Source organism: Hyalella azteca, unplaced genomic scaffold, assembly GCF_000764305.2.
Source record: "Hyalella azteca isolate HAZT.00-mixed unplaced genomic scaffold, Hazt_2.0.2 contig10098, whole genome shotgun sequence".
In the NCBI taxonomy this organism is placed as follows: domain Eukaryota; kingdom Metazoa; phylum Arthropoda; class Malacostraca; order Amphipoda; family Hyalellidae; genus Hyalella; species Hyalella azteca.
The window spans coordinates 27,495-33,531 of record NW_025940147.1 but is presented as its reverse complement, the minus strand read 5'-3'; positions in this window follow the sequence as shown (position 1 = coordinate 33,531).

Below are 6,037 nucleotides of genomic sequence, written 5' to 3'. Positions count from 1 at the left end.
GGGGCAGACCGTCTGCACGTAGGGCAGATCCAATCTTCGGTGTAGAGTCTGATGTAGCGCAGGCCGGAACATCGCTTATGGATATAGGCACCGCACCAGGAGCACCAGAACGAGTGTCCACTCCACGTGACTGGTAGGGAGCAGACCGAGCAGGGGGGGGTGCGGGCCAGGGTTGGGGTGTATACCCTGGGACAGGAGAAGAAGAACGAGCAGGAAGAAGAGATGGGAGGAGAGCAGGGCACAAGGAGCCCCTAGGAAGATAGGCGGCCAAAGATGTGGGTAGGGGGAAGAGGAGGCCGAGGTTCCCCTGCCCTTAGCAGAAAAAAGTGAAGGAGCCTCCGTCCGGCAGCGATCCGGGCGGGGGGGCCTCTGCCGTTTGGCCTGGCCCACGTGAATGCCGGGTAACCGGCCGACGCGTAGGCCAGGGTACCCCCACGACGAAGACGCGGCAGAGATCGGGGGCTAACTTTGCAGCATCGCCGTAACAGTCTCACGTCTTCCGTTACCCTAGACATTGATTATGATCTTCGGTGGGTTGACGGCGTGCTGCACCTCAGCCTCAGGCACGCCGTAAGCTGTCAATTGTTACAGCGCACTGTTAAAAGCGATGAGCGTCGCCAATGACATGTTCGATAGCTTTGCAGATCTAAGGCCAGGCGGTACAGTTGGCAGTATCTCCTCCCAACAGTACAGCGGATCTCAGCGCACGGACTCTTTTTGAGTTAATTTCGACTCGATCGACAATTCTACGGACCCGTCTGCGGACTCGCCTGCGGACTCGCGCAACTGGGACACTCATAATTCCTTCAATACTTAACGGATCTGCATGAATTTTGGAATGTGAGTATTAATTATCGATACGCTGCCGCAGGAATTATTACAGATTTTTTAATTAAAACCAATAAACGTATTTTTTATTAAGCAACTGGGACACTAATAATTCCTTCAATACTTATCGGATCTGTATGAACTTTGAAATGTAAGTATTAATTATCGATACGCTGCCGCAGGAATTATTACAGATTTTTGCATGAATTATTTCCTAACCTAACCTAACCTAACTTAACCTAACCTAACCTAACCTAATAATAAGTCATGTAAAAATCTGTAATAATTCCTGCGGCAGCGTATCGATAATTAATACACACATTCCAAAATTCATGCAGATCCGTTAAGTATTGAAGGATTTAGTTGCTTAAAAAATACGTTTATTGGTTTTAATTAAAAAATCATTCAAGTAAAAATCTGTAATAATTCCTGCGGCAGCGTATCGATAATTAATACTCACATTCCAAAATTCATACAGATCCGTTAAGTATTAAAGGATTTATGAGTGTCCCAGTTGCTTAATAAAAAATACGTTTATTGGTTTTAATTAAAAAATCTGTAATAATTCCTGCGGCAGCGTATCGATAATTAATACTCACATTCCAAAATTAATACAGATCCGTTAAGTATTTAAGGAATTATGAGTGTCCCAGTTGCGCGAGTCCGCAGGCGAGTCCGCAGGCGGGTCCGTAGAATTGTCGATCGAGTTTAATTTCGTGACGCCGGTGAGAACGGGCTTCCTCGACCTCCTTGCAGGAGATGAGGTAGTGATGCGTTGTTTCTGGGGCTTGGCAAGAGGGGCACAGCGGCGAGGGGGCTTGACGGATTCGGTAGCGAGCTTTGTTTAATGGAGCTGTGCAGAGACGTAGTCGTGCAAAGAGAGTTTCGAAATGACAAGTTTGTAGCTTGCGGAAATCCCATGGTTTGATTGTACCTTGTGCAAATTGGCCTCGGACTGACGTCTAATTGGCATGCCAGAAATTCCTCGCTTCCTTGTGTACAATAGGCTTTAGTTCGGAGAATTCAAAGGGTAAATCTGGTGGTAGGTTGACTTACATATCTGCCTTCTTAGCGGCTCTGTATTCTGTTTCATTCCCCTGTATGTCCGAGTGACTCGGTGTCCACTGGATATGCACTGCTCCGTTTGGGAGCTGGAGCAGATGCTTGTGGATGGCGAGTTAAAAAGAGGTGGGATTAGCTGGTGAGGAATGGTTGCTGGAGGAGCTAAAGCAATGTTAGACTGTCCGCGCAGATAGCGGCTGAACGAGTGCGGTTGACCGAAAGGGATTTATGGGTAGGAGGATGAAATAAAGTTATGGAGCGATGATCGAGTGGCAGGCCTCCAGGCGCCATCCTTGGCAGTGGGATGAAAACGGAATTGCTAGTCCGGTACCCGCAGATTGGGGTGGCCCGGTTGCGAGGTAGCATATGGTACATATATTGAATATATGTACCCACCATTGCCCATATGTCGTGGGATGAGGTGCCGCGGAGGGGATGAGTGTTAGTGACTAATATTGCCTATTGCCACCATCACTGTTACGTTTCGTCCAGTGCGTATATAAGTATACTGCAGTGTAGAGTAGCAGCTTCAGTAGCATATGTAGTTAAGTGTTTTAAACCCGTAGCATCATAACTCCGCAGCCTTTGTTCATGTCCACATAGTCCCGCGACCCCAGCGTGGACCTACCTCCACATGTCACTCCGACTCTCGCCCCCAAACAAAATTTTCCGCACCTAACCTAACTTCATTGGTTGCAGGCAGTGGAGCATTCGGGTGGCTGGAGCAAGTTGGAGCATTGGCTGTAGCAAGGGTGAGAGTCGGAGTAAGTGTTGGGGTTGACAATACACGGTTTGTCCCTGTGGTTTCAGTTCAGAGTCCCAGGATTGGCGCAGAGAGGCACGGGTTCGTTCCCAGCTCTGTGCAGTGTGCGCCAGTTTGGTCAGAATCGGCAAGGAGGCCGGGCGGGTAAGCACAGCAGAATTTTAGCAGTGAGTTGCGAGTTTGAGACCGCAAAATGCTGTGAATGATCTGCGATGTTAAGAATCGGCGACAGGTCTACGCCTACTAAACGCTGAAACCGCTATTATTATTAATATTATTATAAGCCCAGTATCAATTGAACAGTGAATGCAGTGCTGGCTTTAAGCCATTTCGTAATTAGAATGGCTTGCGGTGTTTCGAACGTGGTCTACGACTTAGTCGATCATAGGCTAAGTTAAGCTGTACATGTTTAGGCTGAGTGTGGGCTCTATAGCTAGTTCAAGAGTTAAATTAGTCTGTTCCCCCCACGAAGTGCATAGATTTTTTTTTTTTTTTGCCAAGAAGCACACCGAGCCTCAAGGTAAATGCACTCGTACCACAAGGCAAGATCTCCTTTAAATCAAGCAGCCTATCTTGGATCCTCGTCGATTGTCGTTTACAGTTGCCCAAAAAATGAGGGGAGCGCATGCAGCCGTTTGCAGCAAATTAAACTCCTTAACTAGCCCAGTAGCTCAAAGCATGGCTACTTTACTTGAATGCTGTAGAGCCTGTAGCTTGCGCTCGGGAAGGAATATGAAAGTGATGGTGCTCTTGGCAAAGCTGGTCATTAACTTTCATCCCTATACGAGTTGTAAACTCATCTTTTGTTATAATTTCATTCAGGTTTGAGCCACTTTACATCTTGCACATTCGAAAGGCATTTCACGCCCTCGGTCTCGGTCATTGTCGGAGTATTTTTTCCATAATATGCATAATATTACTCCTGTGTATAGTAGTTGTTAATTCAACTTCTAATAAGGAAAATTTTAGTTGTGATGTGCGTCGTGACGATCTTCCCAGATAGCTGGATTATGTTGTTCACATTATACCAAATGAAAGTTGTTGAAAGCGTTCGCGTGACGCCTAAATTTGCTTCGTTTTAGCCTGGGTTAAACTTTGTTCCAGTGTTCATAACCTTTTGCCATGTCTGAAGTAAAAGTCAATTTTTAACACTTTCTGGCTTCGATAAAAATAAAAGGAATACAAACTTTGTTTTGTTAACTGTCTTGACGCCACAGCTCAATACTTGCTACGCCTTGAAGATTTAATTTAATTGCTGAAATGTCAGCGTATGTGAGGGGCGGACCCGCTAGTTTTAATCATTAAATGTTATTTTTGTTCTACGCCTTCTGAATCTTGCCCAAATTACTTCCTTCTTGTATTTTGCCTGAAATTTAACAAGTCCCATACCTACAAGAAGCTCTAAGTTCTAATATTATCTGACGCTATAAGGAGTCGAGTCTGTGGGGCAAAAATGTTTGGCTTCAAATACCTTCACTGCCAACTCAACGACATTGTATCGCGCCGGTTTCCCTGCATTTTTAAAAGTGAGACTCTTCTTATAGAATAGAATAAAAGTGTCGGCACTGAAGAAATAGGCCCATGGTCTGTTGCAAATTATTGTACTTTTCGTGACTTGTCTCACAAGGAATCCGGCCATTGGAACCCGATCTTTCCTTAACTGACGATTGATTGAGATAGCTGCTGAACTTATTGCCTGGTCCGCATTTTAAGATTGAACATAGGCTCCTGCATAGCTTCGTCTAGTCTGTTCTTGAAGGCGTTCATACTCGGAGCGTCAACGATACTATCAGGGAGGCTGTTCCACATGTCGGTGACTCGAAGCGAGAAGTGTTGTCGCGTTTATGAGTTGCAGCTCAGTTTTTTAGTTTATAGCCGTGGCCCCTGGTGTTGGTTCTTGTTTTCTTTATAAATGAGACATTTGGCGCCCACAATTTCCCAAAATGCCACGTTTTTGTTAATGACGCATATTTATAGCTGGCATTTATGTCTTTCTACAACCCCCAACACAAACACCTTCAAAACCGCGCAATATGAATAACTCGTCTCCAAATATCCAATGGCCGGGAACAAGAAGGTATAATTCAAAACCAACAAAGTCGTTCGCATTCACATTTTTCGTCTAGCTAGTTCCCGAATTTATCGTCCCTACTGTTAAATACCATCTGGGTTTAGGTTTTTAAAATTGGTAGCAACCCCGAAATTTTGGTTGTAATATAGAACCGGACAAAAGAGCGAGTCCCAGCAATCAATTCACCTTAATTGAATTTTTAATTTTTTTAATCGAAAAATGCTTCTATGCCAACAGTTCTAATTTGAATTAAAAAAACATTTGTTTAATTCGTCAATTTTATTTGGTACAAGAAAACCCACACACAAGTGTCACCCTATGGGGTAAAACTAACCCATTATAAAACTAGCTGGAATGAGCACAGAACCTGGCTTGTAAATGCTGAATTTTATCCAGAGCTCATTTACTGACCAACATGATTTGGGTTAGTCTCGTGTATGAGCAATATATATACAACAATTCATCCATGATTCTGAGGTTACCTATTACTTTCAAAGCTAAGTAGATTACCTAGTAGGGGAAGATTACCTAGTATGTAGGTTACCTATAGTCAGTAGGTTACCTATAGTCAGAAGGTTACCTAGTCAGTGGGTTACCTAGTCAGTAGGTTACCTATAGTCAGAAGGATTCCTAGTCAGTGGTTACCTATTCAGTAGGTTGCCTCATGGTTACCTAGAGTATGTTACCTAGTCAGTAGGTTACCCTAGTAAGAAGGTTACCCTAGTCAGTAGGTTACCTAGTCAGTATAGGATAACTAGTCAGTAGGTTACCTTTTCAGTAGGTTACCTAGTCAGTATAGGTTAACTAGTCAGTAGGTTACCTAGTCAGTAGGTTATCTCCTGTTACCTAGGAGGAGAGAAGCTTCACGCGCTAGCGCTGCAAGTATGGCACATTAAATACATTATGAAGACAGTTAATGGACGTAAAGGCCTGTCTGAATTGCTGGCAAACACTAATAAATAAGTCAGGTCAGGCAACATCACCGAACAAGTCAGGTCAGACGAACATCAACTAGCCATCACACGTGAGGTAATACAATATCTACGAATTTTACATATTAATATTTACGAATTTTGATAAATAATACATCAAACAAATTTTGTTTCTGCGGGACCCGAGCACATCAGACACATATTACTTATTCCCATAAATAATAGACTTTGATTATAAATTGGGTATTTTTAGGAAAAACATCGTAGCGATTATTCCTTATTTTCTAGCTCGGAGTGACACGAAAGGTCTCAGTTCCAACACACTGAATAAATAAATGAGAATAAATAATATTAGAATATGTAGTTCGCTCCGAACACCAT